At 44.9% G+C, this 20367-nt stretch overlaps 1 protein-coding gene across 1 annotated transcript in view; it reads right to left on the reverse strand.

Moving 5' to 3' along the window:
* AAK1 (AP2 associated kinase 1) overlaps window positions 1–19994 on the reverse strand; it is a 73785-nt gene extending 53791 nt beyond the window's left edge. The window contains exon 1 of the mRNA XM_009327196.1: window positions 19855–19994. The gene's annotated coding sequence lies outside the window, so the exon portion shown is untranslated. The remainder of the gene's footprint in view (window positions 1–19854) is intronic.
* Between the last annotated feature and the right edge of the window lie 373 nt (window positions 19995–20367).

The raw sequence follows: 20367 nt of genomic DNA on the forward strand, positions 1-20367 counted from the left end.
CCAGGCAAGCACTTCTAAACTAGGTAAAACCAGCCACACAAAGCTGTGCGTGATCCCCTCTCTTAGCTCCTCGCAAGAGCGGAGCGAGGTAAGAAGATAGCACTCTGCTGCATTCAAGTGATTCACGTGTATTGCAAGCCTGGAATCCTCTTGCAAGTCACAGGCAGCCAGCAATGCCGATCTACAAACAAGCACAGGATGCTGCTTCCAAGCCGGTTGCCCTAACTAACACTATGGTGAGGAAGTTTACAGAGAAATGGGTTGCTCCTTCCATCACCCTTTTGTGATAAGCTTTTCCAGAGCTGCCTTTCACTGGTGAACATATAAATTAGCCAAGCTCCGTAAGTGCTGCTACAGCAGACAAACCGTACACTGAACATTGCACACCTCCCCCTCGGATGGACACAACTGCCCTCCAGCACAGCCTAGGCCCACCTTGTCCTTCTGGGACGGCACCGTTGGCGGTGATGGTGGGGAAACCATCAGAAATAGCTTGTCCTGAGAACCCCCTTCCCACCAACACGATTACTGTATCTTCACACACAATCGCTTACTCAGCTGTTTGAGCTGCATTTAAGATCTCCAGATCTTCAAACGCACCCTATCAGATAACATTTGAACAGCAGAAAAGAAAACAAAGGTATTACTGCAGGCAGGTTTTGTGCCTGCCAGACAACAGGTCCCCACAACAGGCCTGATTTGTTCATGCTGAGCCAAAATAAAGCAAGTTCAACCGTAGCCAGACAGTGTCTGAAGCACCAACTCAACAGACCACTTCACCTGAGTTAATCATAGTCCAGAAGAGGACTGGCTGGACTCTGCCCTGTACACACAAAGTAAAACAGGTTAGATTTCACGGGATCTGTAGGACCAAAGGCCTTTTCACAAGCCGTTAGTGTTCCCAAAACACACTGCATTTTCTGTGTTATCCTGCTATGCCAGTCCACCACCCTCTGCAAGAGACAGCAGGTACGCTAAGAAAATAGAAATAGCTTCATCCAAACACAATTAGGCAGAACACCTCCTTATAAAATCCACGCTGAAAGTACCTCCCAGAGACATTAAATGCTGTTTGCACAGGAGCAAATGAGACATGTAGCATGATGATCTCCCAGCTGCATGTTTGAGCTCTGCAATAACAGTTACAAAAACATCTCCATCGCGTGGATGTGCCTTCCCTCCACAAACATTTTCAAGTTTTGTCTTAGATCACATCCCCCATTTTTTTCCACGGCTATGTTGGATAACCCAAAAGCCACTAGGTTTGAGGAGGAGGTATCACCCCTCTTTTCAGTTAAGTTAGTCAAATCATTGGGCTTGAAAAAGCCAACTATCAAATCATCAATTCCCACTTTAAAAAAAAAAATTAAAAACAAAATCACTGCTTCGTTTTGGATTTTCTCCATCACCCTTCCACAAACAAATCAACAATATCTGGAATTACCATAGTTCCTTGATAAACGTTCTGGATGCCACTAAAAACTTTGTTCTTCAGGGGTGAAATTCTTTTCTGAGATGGACAAACAACGCATGTGGTTTTCTACTGAATTGTTTCCAGCTTTCTGTGGTTTAGCCCTATCTCATCCACCTCCAAGCTCTGCATGCAAGACAGCCCACCGTGCTTTAGTACTGAAGCTGAGGGGACAGCCAAGTGCTTTTCAGATGTCCCCAGCAACTTCCCTAGGAATATTTAGCCTCCAGGGACAGCCAGCAAGGCATTTTAAGCTCCGGTTGTGCTAGCAGGCACTTAAAATTAAGTGCTTTGCTGAACCAGGCACAAAGCCACTCCTCATTTGCACAGTCCGAATACTTATCGATTCTTATCCATCAAGAATTATGTCATATTTTGCCTTATCTCACAAGCCAGAAGAACTTCCTTAGCAGTTACTTTCCTAAGTACAAGGGGCAGGCTCACTCAATTTTTTTTAATTTTTTTCACCGCTAAGTCAGGATGCTGTAATCCAGTCACAGGAAAACCGTACCAACTCCCTTGCACAGGGCGTTTGCAGCTCACCGTTCCTGAAGCTTTTTTCCTGGCACTTATTTTCCCCATGGTCGTAGCCACAACCAGCTGACACACAGACACTGCACATTACCCATCACTGGACATCATCACCTGGCAACACCAGAACCATTTTCTCTCTGCTGCTGTATCGAGAAAGCCATCCTGCACCTCTGACACCTCTCTCTAGCTGGCATAACATGCAGCCATTTAACAAAAAACACCAAGTTTTTCCCTAGTTGTGTATACACAATAGTCATTCTTGATCAAAAGCACCAAAATACTGGGGCACGTTTTCCAGGGACAGAGATGGCTTCAGCAAACCTCAACTTTGGAATCACTTACCCTTCACCACAGAGAAAAAAGGCCAAGGAAAACACTTTGGGCAAAGTTAAGCAATACAGTCATCTGTAATTATTTTAGACAACGTCAAAGTTCAGCTAATGTTAGCATCAAGCTCTGCTAGCGCATCAGGGAAAAGCACTCAGATGTGCCAGTGCATCTCTCCGGCAGCTCTGAGTGCCAGTTTTCAACAAGGGTGGAAGAATAATCCAGTCTCAGTTGTCCCCACCTATAAACTAAGTATGAAGATGGACAAGTGACTCATCTGTAGAACAGGGAAAAAAACACCAAGGTGCCCTGGGAGTCTCTCCTCAGACCACAGTGGGGCCGCTGAGCTGCAGAGACCTTCAGAAAAAGTTTCTCATTACTGCTAGAAAGCGTTACCGTGCACCACAACACAAGTCTCACTGTCAGGAGGACACTCACTCAGCAGCTCCTTTAAAAAGCACCACGCTCCATCCCAAGAACACGGCGATAACAGGAAGGAAAGCAAAGGGCAACAGTCCCTTACTGATCATGTCTCATGTGTGATGATCTTGTGTTACCCTCTGCACAGCCAAGTATTTGCTGGTTAATTCTTATATGGGCTTTTTATTTTAATTATAGTTCCACTGGTCAACTATGATGGGCATTAGGATTATAGTTTTGTCAGTATTAATCTGCACTAATAAATTCTTTCTGCTATCTTTTATTCCATTCTTCCATTGCCCAGCAAGGAGGGTATTACTGCAGCATACCTGCTAAAAAACGTACGATTTCAAATCCCATTTTTCCCCTTTTGATGCAACTTCTCCATCACTTCTGAGCTCTTTGTTTCCAGGGCAGGATATTTCACTCCAAAATAAGTTTTCTGTTCCAATATTACCCCTTTTTATTACCAAATGCGCCCATAAACTGGGATTTGTACTGTGAAGTGTTCCGCTTTGATACATAACAAGGAATTGGAACAGTCAGAATCATTGCACATTGTTTTTTCTGCTTTATGAAGCATCTACAACACCCTTAAAGTTAGGCAGAGATGTCAGCATTAACACCTTTAAAGAAAAACACAACTCCTCCCTCAAGATTTGTTTTTAAAGTGGTTCGAGGTTTAATTAAGAAGCCACAGTAATGCGGCAGACACTGTGTTAGGGCTCTAACATCCAAGATCACAGCTATATCAAAGAAAGTAAAGATGACACCGGTACAATCTATGATTTACTGAGTTCAACCTGGAACATTATCTCTGCTCCCACTTCCTAGAGATGGAGATTGTCAGAAACACAAGGAATTTGCAAACAAATCCTCTGTTCTTTAAGTCATGGTCTTAAAGAGGATGCTACTAGCGTAGGAAAGTCTGCAATTAACAAAAAAAGGCAAAAAATTAAGAAGCTGACCAAAGAACACATGGGTCAGTGTGACAACGTACTACTCATAGCAGCAGTACGAAGCAAAGGCCCTGCTTACACTGCTCACTGTCCCTGAGCTCTGCTTTGCAGACATGAGCTCTGCAGGCTGCCTCCAGAAAGCAAATCTGTGCTGGAAGGGCACCTTCGTGTGTCCAACAAGGGAAAGTCCAGAAAAGACCCCTCAAACCGCAGCATCTCATAGTAAGAGACAGTAGCAAGTCATCCTAACAGGATGGGACTGAAGGTTCACCCAGAAACCCCTCTCATTACATTTTGGGTATGGTACAACATATTAACAACAGGAAGAAACATTTTTAGAGGTTTCCCAGTACTGCCAGGTATCACAAAGGGCCCTGACTGGTGCCAAGAACCCAGTCTTAAAAGCGAACATTGGATCTGTTACTCACAAGTTTGCTTCGGTCTGGTGAAAGATTAATCACTGATGCAGTCAAACAGCATTTCCTACACCCTCTGCTTTTTTAGAAGGCAGTAGGAGGTAGTCTGCTACTATAAAGCCTGCAGGCAAAGGGGCACTTCAGTTTTCCCTGAGCAAAGACACCAGACTCACTGCAGTTAAACAGATAACTGCAGGATCACTAGCATGGCCTCCAGTATTTTCTTCCTTTTTCATGGTCATCTCCACCTAAGCAGCATCCAAAAAGGTGAGCGCTTTGGGCCTTCAAACTTCTCTCTCCCTCCAGTGGTTTTACAGCTTTACGACTAACATACAAAATCTGCATAAAAAAAAAAGAGGATTTTATTCTTGCCCCAGTGGGGTCAAATGCAGGTAGGTCGAGGATGACAAGATTAACAGACAGAGGGAGGCTTTCTCCAGCCTCATTTCACCCTCTCCAAATTGCAGTAGGATGTTGGTAAGCAACACAGGACTGTCTCACTGAAAAAGCGTGGCCCTATGTCACCGATTCACTGTCTGGCATTGAGACTTCACCTGACTCGGCCTCTCACTTATAGTCAGGACTGACTATGCCCGTAGTCGCTCCTGACACATCTGTCTAACCTGTTCTTCAACTACCCTACTTACACATTCTCCACATGCTCTTCAGCAGTTTATTCCTGGGGTGGTGTTACCCTCACCATCAGGAAGTCTCACCGAACCCTCCATTGACTTGATTTCAACCCCAGATTCTTACCCTACATGCCACAGTCATCAACAAGCTGCCAGTCTTTTCTCCACAACCTCCTGCACAGCTGGAGGTATGCTATCCAGAGTGTCTTTTCCAGATTACCAGCACAAAAAGACTAAAAAGACCTGAAGCAGTGGTGTTTGTATTAATGTTCTCCTTTGTGTTTGTATTTTGTTGTTTTATTACTACATGTTGGAGTGTCGTTCATCATGACACTTGGGGTTTGGGATTTAATTAATGCCTGTGACTCACTCTCCCACCCATTTCCATAATCCCCTGGTTACATTAGACTATTTACATGTTATTTTATATCCATATAAGCAAAGATTATTCACCCTCAAGTTGCACGCACAGAAAACACATAGCCTATCCTAGAGGCACAGGCTTGCATCACGTCTCAGGAGTATGTGGACATAATCAGTGTTTGTTTCCCACGATCCAGGCTATAAAATTAGGATTTTCTTTACCTAAGCTAAGCTGTGTCAACATCTTGCAAGCTCAACCACAAAGTAGTGACAGGGTGTGCTCAGCCACCAGCTGAAACAGAACAGGCTCATACACAGAAACCCACAGCTATAAGTGCTACTTGAATGACTTTCTGAAGGTGGCAATGAGAACGAAGAGGTGAAACACAGGACACACTGTGCAGACAACAGAACAAGTAGTAGTCCCTGCAGAACCAGAAAGGCCTGAATATGGATCTCCTGGTCTTACTACACCCAAGTTCCTCTAACTCCAAGCAGCACACGTTTGTTATAAACCAAAGAGTCCAGTTCTGAACAAGAACAAAACAAAAACCCTTATCCCCTGCCAACAGGCTCTCCAGCTGAGAAAAGCAGATAATAATGCTAAACTAAACAGGTCTACTCTCAGCCGAGATTTTCTACCTCAAAGGAAACAAGCTTTACTTAGTCACTTTTTGTTTTATTTTTTTTAAGTCACCTGACTTATGCTAAAGCATAACAGTGCCAAGTTTAAGGGACTGCTTCAATCTAAAAGGCCTGCTCCCAGCATCTCCTAGAGTAGTATTTGGAGCAAGCTATTAAGATGAACTCTACATGTCACGAATACAAACCATTGGTCTCTGCAGGGTAGAAAGTCGGGTCTCTGCACAGTATTGCAGGGGTTCTCCTTCAGCTCAAGGGCTCTAAAACAGAGATACAAGTCCTTATAGTCCACACAGGCCTAAGAGCTATGAAGCAAATGAGACAGCAGAAAACAAAGCACCACGCTTCCTTTCATACACTGGAGCAGTCCCTGGGAAGTTCCCCATGTTCATTTCCTATAGGAAAGATACAGCTCTCATTGTCTTACCGCACCACATTCACCTGTACAGGGAGTTAAACACCATTAAAACAAAACAAAAATCAGCGTAGATTCTGGTTGGTTTACTAAGCTTTCAGTTGTGGGTTAGTCTGTTCCTTTGAGCTGCTTCCATTGCCCCTAAACAGCACTTTAAAAGGCTTCATACTGGAGTGGAGATAGAACTGCTCTGGGAAACTTCTCAAATCAGATCTTGAAACATCAACCGCCAATTAAATAGTCTGAACATTTAAGAGTTATCTTGAGCACAAAGGAAAAAAAAAGCAAACCACTAACTCCAGCTGAAAGAGCTTTGTCTGTGTAAGTAGCAACGGTCACAATCACTCAAATTTCATCCACATTCTGGCCATTTTAAGTGGCTGTATGAGCGAATCAGAGCTTCAGGACTGCAGGGAAAGTAGAATCATTAAGGTTGGAAAAGACCTCTAAGATCATCGAGTCCAACCGTCGACCCCACACCCCCATGCCCACTAAACCATGTCCCTAAGTGCCACATCTACCCGTCTTTTAAATACTTCCAGGGATGGTGACTCAACCCCTTCCCTGGGCAGCCTGTTCCAATGTTTAACTACTCTTTCAGTAAAGAATTTTTTCCTCACATCCAATCTAAACCTCCCCTGGCGCAACTTGAGGCCATTAAGATAGCTCGTAGATGAAATACTAGGTGTCCTTTATGCTTTAAGACAGGAAACCTGAAACAGGCACAAATATCAGGAGAATCAGCTGAAACCTGCATCTCCCCACGTGAGATACTAAGCAGACAAAAAATTAGCTAAGCAGGTATATTTGCAACAAGGTCAGAAATTTAATAGTGACCATACTCAAAAGAAGATTGTAACAGTGACACAACTGTAAAAAGTCAAGAGCTCTGAGTTAAACTGAACTTACAGGCAATTCAGTTTCTCACTGCATAAATATTTCTAGGGTTACTTTAACTAAAGAAAATACACGAGAACATGGACACAGGTTGTGTGTCGAGTTATCCAAGGATAGCATCCTCCTGGCACAGGACAAACTCTTGAAGAATATTCAAACTTTGCTGGGCAGCAGCCCCACAAAAATCCCTTTGTCCCATGGAGACACGATGGGACAAACCCACCCTTCCCTCCTTGCAGGGCATGCAAGGACTGTACACAGCTCGCTTCCTCCTAGCAAAGGCTGGGGCTTCACAGGTTTGGTCCTACTGCCAGAGGAGAGCAGTGTTGGGAAATCAAGGTAGATTCTGAGTTCACCTGGTTAACATCCATATCAACACCAGTTCTGAGCAGAGCAGGTCATAAACTCACATTCAATCCTCTGTTTTCACACAGCCAGCCTGTGGCAGACAGAATTACACATGCAGTCCTACAGCTCCTGAGGTCTCAGGGTTTAGGCGTGAGGCTCTGCACTCTTCCACCAATTATAACCATTTTAAGCAGTAAGAAATTCTCCACACAGCTTACATTTGAGCTGGAAAGGATTTGGTCTCCACAAAGTAAATTTGCACATATGAGCAATACAGTTTGTATGTTTTATTGGCTTAAAAGAAGAGGACTCCATTGCTGGCCAGCAACAATCTGTTAGGCAGCTTCATGCTGAGCAAGTTCCCTGGGCACAGAAAGCCCAGCATCTGCATCAGCTTTGTGCCGGATACAAAATGCAACTGCTGCACAACTGACTTAGTGGGAGGGGGGAAAGAAAAAAAAAAGGAAAAAAACCACAAAAAAAACCCAGCTACAAAGATATCTCCAGAGTCACGTGCATCCCTTCGACAACACACACCATTAAGGCAAAGATCTGCATCCAGTACTGCAAAAAAGCCCAAGGTGCACAGGCGAAGTCCTGCTTTTTGGAAACTCCTCTCACTGCCAACTCAGGAAAACAGTAGCTCTCACAACCCCAGCTGTAGCACTGCTTAAGCTCTAGTCTTTACCACCAGACAAACTTTAATAGAGCATCTAGCATATCTAACAGAGCAAAGGACTTCTCCCCAGGTAAAACAAAGGCTCAAGCTCATGTAGAGCACGTGGGTCAGATTCTCAGCAAGAGTAAAGCAGGGACATAGTTAGCCCTACACAGCTGGGAATCCTAATGTGATTATCCAATATTACCAACATAATTATAGGGCCCTCACTCAGTGTCATTACTGCAATATCTAGGCCATGACAAGACAGATTTAGATTTACAGGCTCCACCCTCTTGTAGGTGCTTTTTAAATAGGCAGGATGTCATAGTTCATGTTAGTGTGGCAGTCATGGCCACAAGTGCCTAAATTGTGCAAAATAATACAACCAGAAACGTCACTCAACACAGAACAGAAGCACTGTCTTTACCTCTTCTAATTTTAGGAGAGCAAGACTGGTTGGCTAGGGATTGTTGTGGGTTTTTTGGGTGAACATTTAGTTTATTAGCTATGATGCTCACAACTGCAAACAGCCACAAAATATTTATGTAGTTGCAGGCATTTTCACTGCATTGATGACATGGAAAAAGCTTAACTGCTTCTTCCTCGCTTCTCTGGGGTTTATTTTGATAGGTCTGATTTAAAGCCGTTTAGCTTCATTTCTTTGCATTTTTCAGGACCCTGTCTCATTACAGATCTTTAAGAGCCACTCCTCTCCCCTAGACGACACCCCTTCAAACTCCCAGCCAGTTCCATGGAGAAAGTCAGAAAAGGAAGCTGTAAATCACAATATAGCAGAGAAAGGACGGGAGAAAAGGTGGGGGGGAGGAAATTAATCTCTGCCATGCAACAGTATATTAGAAGTCTAAAATAATCAGCGGGCAAGATTCATCCTGTGCGTTAACTCCACATTCCCTTTTCAAAAGCTCTAGTCCAAGGGCAACAACAGCATGTCACGCTACCCATCCTCCAAGAACACAGTCAGACCACAGCCTGGACACCTTAATTTAGGGGTATTAAAGTCTCACAGTATTTGTGACAGCAATTTCAAAACAAACAGCAACTCACTAAAGGCTATGGAACTGTACTGGCCTTCACAGCAGGCAGCACGTTTAGATGTTCACGTGGGTAGATTTGCTAGGCATGTGCTCCACTTTACAGTCTTGTGCATCCACTCAATTCCTCCCTGACAGGCAGACTTGGAAACCCAAAGCTGATGGAGCAGTGTTTTATTACTATGCAGCAAGATACTGCCTCCAAGTAGATTACTTGGCAAAGCAGACTCAGTCCCTCTCTATTGTGACAATTTTAGTCCTTGAACTTCTACTGTAAGACTAAAAAAAAAAAAATTAATGAATAACGCACAGCTTAAAAAAGAAAAAAGAAAGAATCATTTGTTTAGTTATCAGTCAGCCCTCTAAAAAGCACATTTCAGCTGCTATTATTCCAAGCAGCTGCTAATAGTATCTGAGACCTCGTTCATCTCCGAGTGAAATTAGCAATGGCATAAACATGCTGCAGAGCATGACTGTTTTTGAGGGAACATGACTGGAACTGCAAAGCCAGCAAGAAGCTGCAGCAACTGCATGCAGCTGAAAAGCTTCACTGGAAAGGCAAGGAAGTGGTGAATCACGTCGATGGGAGAGGAGAGAAAAAACAAAACTAGTTGAGCAGAGAGCAGGTTGTAGTTGGAGATGGGGAGGAAGAAGAAAGCAGCAAGACTAAGCTGGCCAGGGCTGTGACTGGTTTTTAACTGGACTCGCTTGCAAGGGCCAGCCAGAGTGGGCTTACTGGAGCCCTTAAGTGCTATGGTAACAGCAAATTCCATTTGGGAAGCAGTTATGCAAGGATCCAAAAAGAGCTCATGGCAACAGACAAGTTAGACATTTAGGAATTTTGATTACTATGGTAGCACCCAGACATCCCTAGTGAGCAAAGCAGCATGAAAAACACAAGAGAAACCCTAATACATACATTTTAGGAAAAGCTCAAGCTTACAGCTAACAAGATACCATAAGAGCTCCACAACAGTGTATGGAGGTCTGTGTCAAACAAGTTTCTTCTGCTTAAACCCAGGAATCCAAATTTCAACCTTTTCAGGTCTCCCATATAACTACAGGTATACTCTTGAGCCACAGAAGTGCCATCTCACTGAGTAACAGGAAAACACAACTTAAGGGCTACATAATATTCCTCTAGAAGAGGATATGCTAATCAAACCCTGAAGACAGCAATGAACTTTTCAACTCCTCCATACATGCCAAGCATGGAGAGAGGTATCTACTATCCCACCAGGCAGGCCTCAGGGAATTCAAACCACTAGGTACAGTCAGGAGCACACAGTATCCATCATTCAGCACAGGGAAAAATAAAAGAAGTTAAAAAAGAATAAATAAAATATCACCCCTACATGAAGCAGGGCTTTAAGTTTTTCCACATATCCACAGGTGAGGAAGGAGAGAGATACGAATAGGCATATGCCTGTCTGTTCATTTGTCAGATGTCCAGAAACAGGAAAGAGTTGCAGGGGTCCAGAACCCGCAGTCTTGTGAGTGTTACTCACAAGCCCCATAATTATTTGGGATATTAAAATGCATCAGCTCAAAAGACCCTACCTAATTGCTTGAGAATCCCAACTTGCATATAATATACCAATATATGCATTTCTAGCCTGCTTAGTAGCAGAAAAAGCTTCGAAGGTACAACGTAAGTGCTTCTTATGTTGTTAAGTTTAACACAAAAGCAAAAGGTAGAAAACCACCATCTGTCCCACTCCAAAAATAGCATCATTTTAATTTTAAAAAAATCCAATACATGTTTAATCCTGTCACGTGTTCTGTTGAACACTGTGTGAGGAAGGCTGAGTTTGTGTGTTTCCTGTGGTCTCTGAATAACATCAGATCGTTAGAAGATACTGTGTGTTAATTATCATGTCATGATCAGCTGTAAGATTACAGCTGCTTGCACCTAGCAATGCATCTTTCTGAATATGGCAGCACACAAGCATATTTTGGTACCAAACGCATATGTTGAGCCTCAGCAGGCACAGGCAAGGGCAGCCAGGCATCTCCCAGGAGTACGGACACTCTTTGTTCTGTGTTTGCATTATGTGACACAGGGCCCTAGTCCATGATAAAAGTTCCTCGATACTATGGTGACATGAATATTAACAACACTGTGGTTAAAACACCAGACAAGGAGTTACATTTGCATTTAACACAAGGCTTTGTTATTGCTTTCCTACATAGCCCTTATCAAATTGCTACATCTTCACGGGCTTCAGTTTCTCATTTGTAAAATAATTTTATAAGCCTTTCCTCCACCATCTGTTTGTCTACTTTACAGAGAGGGGAAGGGGAACAACCATGCACGGAATCACAAGGTGTATGACACCTTGTACACAGGGATCTTTATGTTCGCTGAAGAGCAGAGACAGCGCAACAGTTCAAACTACAACTGGTAATTGGGTATAGAAAGAGAAGGGTAAGCTCATATTCACGTATCTGTAAGTACATCTTCTAGCTCAAAAGCAACAGGTAAAGGCCAAAAGAAAGGCTCCGACTTTCAGCAGAATTTTTCTTGCCAGAAATATGCACTCAAGGCACCCCAGGACCGAGTCTGACCCAAGTCTGTACTGCCCCTTCCCTTTCTCACTGCCCTACTGTCCCTCCTTCATCCTTTGTCACTCCACAATCCACCCATCAGTGCTCTGCAATGCATTTTTATTTCCTTACAAACATAATCAATAAAAAAAAAAAGAACATAAGAACCAGCAGGATCTTACCAGTTGACAACTGGGGCTGGCTTCTTCTGTCATCTTACATTCAGTGACTTGTAAAAGGGCTGTAATGAATACGCAGCCACCAAAGAGCTTAAGTCAGAACACACTTAACTTTGCAAGCAGCACTTGCTGAAATTCCCAGGGAATATTCAGTGCACATCAGCTAGCGTCCACATCACCTGCTGCCCAACACGGTTACGAGCATCCTGCTGACACTACCTGCACTGCAAGGGCGAACTAAGGCACAGAGATGTCGGATGAGTTGAGCAGGTACCTCTCAAGTGCGTAAGTGGCCTAATGGGACATTTGCAGAACTCTAGTCAAAGCAACAGGGATCCTACGAAGACAGAACCTTTCCATCCCAGCCACTGAGCCATCCTTGCTTATCTCCTGCCCTTACCCCAACTCTCTCCCCAAAGAGACACAGCACTGCTTCTTCCCTCCAGCCAACATCTCCTGCCTATTTGTGCTGAATCCCAGAGGGCTGGCTATTCCTTGTTATTCATCTACTCTCTGCACACCACGCACATGCCGGCCTAACGAGAGGTGCTACAATATCCGACTGAAAAAGAAAGGCAGGTGTGTCAGCGCACGAGTATATGCATGCACACACGTGCTTTCACAGATCCTTCTCCTAATTTAAAAGGATATTTTCTTTAAGAATTTCACCATATCTTTCATGCCACCAACCATTTGCATATCCTCTGGCATTAGATACTTCTTGCCAAAGGTCATGAAGAGAGTTAGTAGCCCAGAGCCCAAGGGTCAACAGCAGCCACAAATATCTTCACGTGAACACACTGCAGTCATAAGGCGGGAATTTCCTATCGATCCAGCTCACTCCTCCGAAGCAGCAGCTAAACACTAGAGAGAAGGTCTTTATTTGAGAAGCACTTCACAAGTCAGAAGCAATTAATCCTTCAGAGGCTCATGACAGGTAACTAAAGTATTACTGACTTAGCAGATAGGTCGCGCAGAGAAGGCACATAAAGCAATAGGTCTGCACTTCTGTGCTCCTCTCACATCGGCACTAATTATTTGTGTTCATTTTAAGTATTTTAAAACACTGAAAGTCTGAGTTTTACATCCCTCTCACTCCCGCAACATCTGACTAGTTTCCACGCACAATTCAGGATAGTGGTAAAGTCACAAAAACAGGTATACCACATCAAACCAAGGATCCATCTTGCTTGCTGTGGTGCTTTGAACGGAAACTGATGTTCAGGGAAAGCCTGCATGAACCAGGCCACATCATGCTTCTCATGGAGCATTCCGCACCTCTTTACGAGACAAGCTCCGAGTTTATTTTACTGCTGCCATTAGAGTTGTGCAGCAAAAGCACACGTCAAGCTTGCAAGCATCATTTAGCTTACAGAAGTAAAGGAGATACAAGCTAAGAGTTCGTCTGAATAACAGCTGTGCATTTAGATAGCTTCAGAAGACCATGTATTTTACTCTCTCACCCTCGAGAACAGCATGCCAGATTGCTTTAAGTTCACACAGGCACATTTTGGGGTCACCTCCCTATTACAGCCCTACAAACGCCAAACAGGAAGTAAAAGCAGCATGTTCCTGACAGTGAATGAATGAAGATCAGATCTACCTGTCCTCATCACAGCACCAGCTAGCTTCCAGCTCAGTTGTGGGGTGGATGTACATGCACGCAAAGTCTCTGCTTGGGGAACTCAGCTGCTGATGGCTTTTTTTATTTTTAATCTATGAGATCATCTGTCACCGGTACGTAATTTGTTTCTGCAAAATCATGAAGCAAACCAGATGCTATGAGCATCTTGTTCCAAAAAAGTCTTTAATCCAATCCTGTGACACATGGCCCGGGGTCCTGATGTCAGCATGGGTTCTGCCACAGAGCAAGCGTAAATTTATGCCCAAATCACATGTGTGCCAAGAGCACGCCCATTTAAAACACACAGAGGCAGCATTTGAGAGAAAACACAGACTGCAATTAAAGCACTCAATCTGGAAGGCCAGAGATCAATTCCTGACTTGGCCACACATACTCTGCATTGCTTCACCTTCATATCTCAGTATATTATTTCCCAGCAGCCCTGAAAGGAATGGAAGGACATTTTCATAGATTGTGCCAGGGCTCAGATACTCTGGCAACAGGGTAGCGAGAGCACCTCACGTTAGAGGAGCTGCAGCAGCTCTCCTCTGCTTTCATTCTACTGCATCATACTGTAGGCAGCTGACAATAACCTTCAATTCATTTAGTGGCAATTCCTGGACCTCCCACAAAAGGAGAAAAGGAAAGTTTCCATAATAATAAAAAGCCACAAATGAGAGAGAATTACCTTGCAACTGTGTTTCACTTAAGCCTTTCCAAATCTTTTCCTTGTGCTTGTAAATCACCGTCAGTATTGTTCCTACATTCAAAAAAGTACAGCAGCCAGTATCTGATTTGAGGAGGTAGGTTTCCAAAACGACACCGCCACAAGGACACACTGCGCTCTCCCCCATCCAAGAAAGGCGGCATCTTTTCCTGGGAAACTTATTTATTCAGTTACCTCTCATTATCAAAAGAGAACTCCTCTGTAAACCGAGTTTGCTTATGGCATGTTTCTCCTCAGAGACTTCCTGTCTCCTTCCACATGTGAAACACTAGTAAACACTTACTTAGTACAAATGAAGGCAAATTGGTTGTGACTTTCCAGAAGAGCAGCAGCAAGTCCTGCAGCTGGCAAGCTGCTGTTCCAACGGGCACAGCCTCAGTCTGTCCAAACCACTATTTTCACTGGAAAAAGTCACCTTCAAAGGGAGCAGCTTCCAGTCTCAATGCAAGTGTGCAGCATCTAGTCAGTTCTGACCCCTTATTAGCCATGATTAATGCAGGTGGGTGAGCCTGGAAGGCAGCAAGTGCTAAACCCAAAATGGATTCCAGCTTGTTTTCAACACATTTATAACTTACCACCTGCTCTCTTCAACTGCTGACAAGCTCCTCTACAAAGGGGAGAAGGCCCACGACACAATAAAAACATTATGGCAGTACATGTTCTCCTTAGATCCAAAATGTCATTGCTAGTGTCGCAACCAGAGGTTAGTAACCTGTTCATGTATAACTACTAGAACACTTCTGCAAGACTCGCGTTGGATAGTTAAACCCTGTTTTCTCCCTGGCCAGAATCCCAAAACTAAGGTTTCTTCTACTAAGTCATTGACAGCTTCATAAGGCCGTTGCAGGACTGCTTGAATTAGAAACTATTTTGTTCTAACATGGAAGGCTCTTTCCTGGGAGGACTGCAGAAAACTCAACCTCCCACGACTGCACTGGGCTAACACTGCCATTAAATATGCTTTCGGCTAATATAGCTGTTACGTAAGAAACTAGCCACTCCCGTGTACAATCCCAGACCCATTCTCTGGCATGTTGCATAAAACTTACAAGTGAGGCTAGATAATGCGAGTCTCTGGGCTACACAACTTCTTACACAGTTAAATCCACTCACACCTTCCTTTCCTTCCTGATTACGCCTAGGGACACGGCACACGCTCTGCCCCAGCAAAATCTGTGCTGCTAAAAGCACCAAAGCACTTGGGATACCTTGACATTTACCCAATAATTCACTTGGGATTCTTCACCTGTTTGCCTGGCTTGTAGACTCAAAAAAACCAGACTGCTAAAACATGAAGGAGCCAATATCCTACCTAGCAGCACAGAGTGCAGTGTACATGCCCTGCCTCACAAGGTACATAGGAAAAGCAATGGGGGGAAAAAAAATTAAAATCACATGTCCCATTCCAAGAGGAGAAATAGTTTAATACCTAATCCAAATGTCACTGGTCAGCTGATTAACAGCAGCTAGAAGGCAGTAACTGACAAAATACACTTCAAAGTGATGTCTTGAACCCAAGCACACTGGAATTGGGTTGAGGATCATGTAAATCTGCAAAATTTACCTCGGATGGGGTTTGTTTTGAAGAGAAGTCATTTCAGAAGAAGCTCACGTATAATTATAATGGATTATAGCGACTTCAGGTTACAGTGCTGCACGCTCCAGGGAAAGGGAGCGCTGGGGGTAAGCCAGGCAGGGGTCAGCAGAAGTCCTCTGCATTTAGCCCAACCACAGCTTTAGGCAGCTCAGGGGGGCCACCTTCCCCCATTGGGCACAGGTTGTGCATTCACAGCCTTACCAAGCTCTTCATGCACACATTGGCCTGCAGGTCTGCTAAAGAAAACCATGACGAAACCTTCTCACAATGTCCGTTTTTTTCAAAACGGAATAAAAAATATAGCTGGCAAATTTAAGCTGATTTCACATTGGTTTATAATGTCTACCATTAAATGCTTTGAAATATACTTTAGCTAGCAGCACACACAGAGGCATGTATCTGAAAAAATTTCAGTGAAATACCTGACAATTATTAAACCTGAATCCCTCAACTTACACATTTTAAGGGGGAAAAAAAAACACAGAGATATTACTAATTGAAAAAGTGACTTTTCACAGACCTGAAGAAACACAGCCTGTATCTTTTGCTAGAAGCAGACCAAGACTAACAAAATCCTAGCTCGAACACGCACCCATCAACGCTTACGTACCTTGGATCAATTCAGCACTCTCTTACAATCTTGCAGGTACACAGAGTAACACAAAACATAGCCCCCTGAAAACTGGACACTGGGGCAATCCCCACCTTGTTTGTTTTAGCTCGAGAGGTACGTGTGGCTTGTGGTACTCTGCCACGCATGCACATCCCTCAAACTCCTTAGCAAATTTCTGATTTCTGGCAACATCCTTCTAAATGTTTCTGCTGCTCTGGTCCTCATTACAGAGGCACCGTCCTCCTTATAGCTCCAGTGTGGGTTTTTGGAGTGGGTTGCTGGGGTTTTTCCCCCCCCCCCTACCTACACACAGACAGAAACAAAAAGCAGCATCCAATTTGATCACACAGTTTTGGTTTCTTTTCATAAACAAAACAGTAAGATAGTAGCCTGACTCACCCACACACTCAAATGCCTCCTGGGCATTCACCTCAGCTCTGTGAAACACCAGCCACCTTAAAGTCAGTAACAACCCCCCTCAACCCATACTGGAGCACTATGCTGATGCCGCTGACTTTAACCCTCCTGGCCTTGCAGAACTCCAAGGCCAGCAGTGCTGACCTCCCACAGCAGTTAATCCTCATGTAAACTTTGAGGGGAATTTTTCAAGAGATTATTCGCGCTATTATGTGGATTAGAGCAAGACAAATACAAAGACTCAACTAAGAATCACCTATTGCAATATACTGTTTGTAAAAAAAAATACTGATTCACTGGTATTATAACACCACAGACAAACAACCATTCAAGTTCCTTCCACATTATTCCCAACTACTTCCTTCCAAAAGGAAGGAATGTTCCCCCCACCCAGGAAAGCGGGTATCCAGACACAACTATTTTAAGGGGGTGAAGGGTGTACCTAACTGCAGCAGATATTTTGGGGGATCTACGCAAGAGACTGAGAGCACGTGGAGATATCTGCCATCTGGCACGCTTCACAGTGTCTGCATTAAGGACTCCCATCCTGAGCCAGGGAGCAGTCATCTTCAGCAGGGTTGCTCAGCAGAATTGAGGGTGACCAGTCACAGCTTTGACAGATAGAGGTAAATCCCAACACTTTGATTCCAAAAGTTCTGGTTCAACCAGTTCCTCTGGCTTGCAACTCAAGTCTCCCCCCCACCATCCATCATCATTTCAGAGCCTCTTTCTTTTAAGCCACTTTTACATCTCATTTATTTTCTAGGCTTCACATGCTGCGCCAAAACACAGGCCTCTCCTCTCCCTTCTAAAGCAACGGGGATGAGAGATGTTTCTTTCCCAGACAGGATACCCCTCCTACAAAATGCTTCCCAGGGGACTTTTCCTTTTGGCAGAAATAGCCAAGACTTCACAAGTTGCCTTTTCAATGCTGCTGAACAACCAAAATTCACTGCAGATACAAAAAAGTTTTCCAGCCGAGGAATCAGACGTCAGTAGTGCAGGGACCAGGTTGCCGAGAGCTCCCCAGGTCTCCAGCTGAGTCAGTGAAAAAAATGCTGTTTTACCAGCACTTGGGGAGCACACGCAGCTACACCAGAAGGCCAGAAGTATGCAAAGCTGCAGCACTTCTGACCCATGTTGACTCCCCAGATGACCTACCTTTCCTATAAACAAAATGGCATTTTCACCCGTCTGTTCCCATCAAAAGGCGACAACCTGCAGACCTACAAGCCACCTTGCTCTTGTCCTCTTGGAGACTTCACTCACCACGCAGAGGGATTTTGGACTGCCCGCACCAGGAGTCTAACTGTGAGGAAAATACCTGCGTAGCACATTTCACCAAAAGAACCTCCTTTGCCTTATAGCATGGTCAGGAAGAGAACATAGCACCTATTTTACAGGCCTGCTGCACCTCGCTTGGCCTGTGTGTGCAGATCTAAGAGTTGCAGCCAACCCTAGGCCATGCTCCATCCCAGAGGCCAGCCAAGAAACCAGGAGTCACAGGGGAAAAGCCCTCACAAGCAGCAGTTCCTGCAGGACAGCAAGGTACAGAGGGGAGGCACTTCTCCCGCGCAATCTGTGCTACCACCTCACACCTTTGGTGGCTGTAGCTTAGGCCTGCCGAGCAGAAGGGAGCCCAGTGACACACAGGCTCGCTTCCTGGTGCTGTCAGCACCGGGACAGAACCTGCCAACAGATTATTCACCAGCAAAAAAAGCTTGTTTTCCCATGTTACCAGGATGAGGCCAGCTTGCATTAAAAAAAGACTGTGACAGCTTCTCAGGTTTAGCTCATATAGTTCTTAAGCTCCTAGGTCCAAAAGGACCTTGGAAATATCAGCCAAGGCAAACCTATATTGTAAATTTCAAGTCCAAAAAAAAGAAAAAAAAATCACTATAGTTACTAGTTGAAGAACTGTTTTTGGTGCTCCTCTCAGCTCAGCATGCAGCAGAACATTATCAGAAACGATGTCTGAAAGATGGTCACAGATCTATTTTCTCGTACACTGCGGTGACTTTTTACAAACCACAGCACACACAGAGTCCCTTTTCCATTTTAGGGTTCTTTCTGTAAAAGCCAACACAGGTCCTCCCACTCAGCTCTCATACAGCAGCTACACTCTCCTTCGCAATTACTGTTTTGACTGAAATCGCAAAGGATGCTGCGCAGGAGACAGACCAGGAGCAGGTCTAAGGAGGCCAACATCTCTCTGAAGGTCGAGGCTAAGGTTACCAGCCAGAGCCATTCATAAGGTTCCTTATAGCCCAAACAAATGAAATGTAAAATGATAGTTAAGGCAGTAGTGCTGGTTACAATTAAAAAAAATACCACCAGTAGCTTGCTGCACCGCAAGGACTGTACACTTAGAGTTTTATAACCCCTACTGTTCATTTTTAGTTTTTTAACTACTTTATTTTGAAGAAAAATGCAATTGGGACTACCGCTTCCCCTGCAGAAACCCCACACAAACAGAAATCCCTCATCCCAGACCACAGCGAGCTCTACTCAGCCTACCTGTGCACATGACATATCTACAAGGAATTTACTCCTGTGTTTTATTCCTCTCCGCTTAAGGTAGGAAAAGAGGCAACTGTCTGAAGAAAGTTAGAGAGAAGACCACTGCTTTCTTTATTTACAGCACCTTGTTCTGCACCAAAACATTTGGCAATTTTTGTTTTGTTTTGGTTTTTTTTTTTAAACTCCCAGTTTAGGGTAGGTGGGAAACAATTAACTCCTGAAATCCCCTCAATTTCTAAAGCATTTAAAAAAAAACCAAAACCAAACCAAACCCAGCAAACCCGCCCTGGGTTTACACATGGGAAGACCAGCAATGTCAGCTTGCAGATGCCATTGGATTGCAAGTCTGTCAAGGACAATGAAATATTAGGGGATAGAGGGGAAGGCGGAGTGCACGGGAAAGGCCAAAGCCTCCCTTTCCAGCTTTGTGAGGGAAAGGGGGAGGGAAAAGAAGCAAAGGCAGAGCGCTCTGCAAAAGGCACTGGGGTCTTACCTTCCGCCAGCACCTCGTCCACCGTCACCTGGTACCGGCCGATGCTGAAGACCCTGCCGATGTACCCGCTGCCCGGGCCACCGCTGCCGCCGCCACCGCCACTGGTGCCCGATCCAGGGCCAGAGCCACCCTGCTCCCGACGCGAGTCGAAAAACTTCTTCTTTTAGCAGGAGGCGGCAGCTGCCTGGTGATGGGGGCGATGCTATTTTTAAGGTCCCAAACCCCCTCCTTGTTCCTCCCGCAGCCCGGCGAGGGGGACCCGGGGCCGCTCGCCTTGCGGGGCCAAGCAGAGCAGGCGCGCTGTCCTCCGGGGGATTCACACCTGCAAAACCACAGGGGGGATAACGGGAGGGGAAAGGCGGTTATCGCCACAGCACGGCCCGGGCCACCGCAGCCCCCTCAGGGGAGGCCTGACTGACAGGGCCCCCCGCCCGGTACCTCTCTGCGGACGGGGGGTGCCTCCATGCCCCCCGCAGCGGCGCCCAGGGCCGGCCTGCCGCAGCCCCACCGGCT

This window comes from Pygoscelis adeliae, unplaced genomic scaffold, assembly GCF_000699105.1.
Source record: "Pygoscelis adeliae isolate BGI_AS28 unplaced genomic scaffold, ASM69910v1 Scaffold187, whole genome shotgun sequence".
Classification (NCBI taxonomy): domain Eukaryota; kingdom Metazoa; phylum Chordata; class Aves; order Sphenisciformes; family Spheniscidae; genus Pygoscelis; species Pygoscelis adeliae.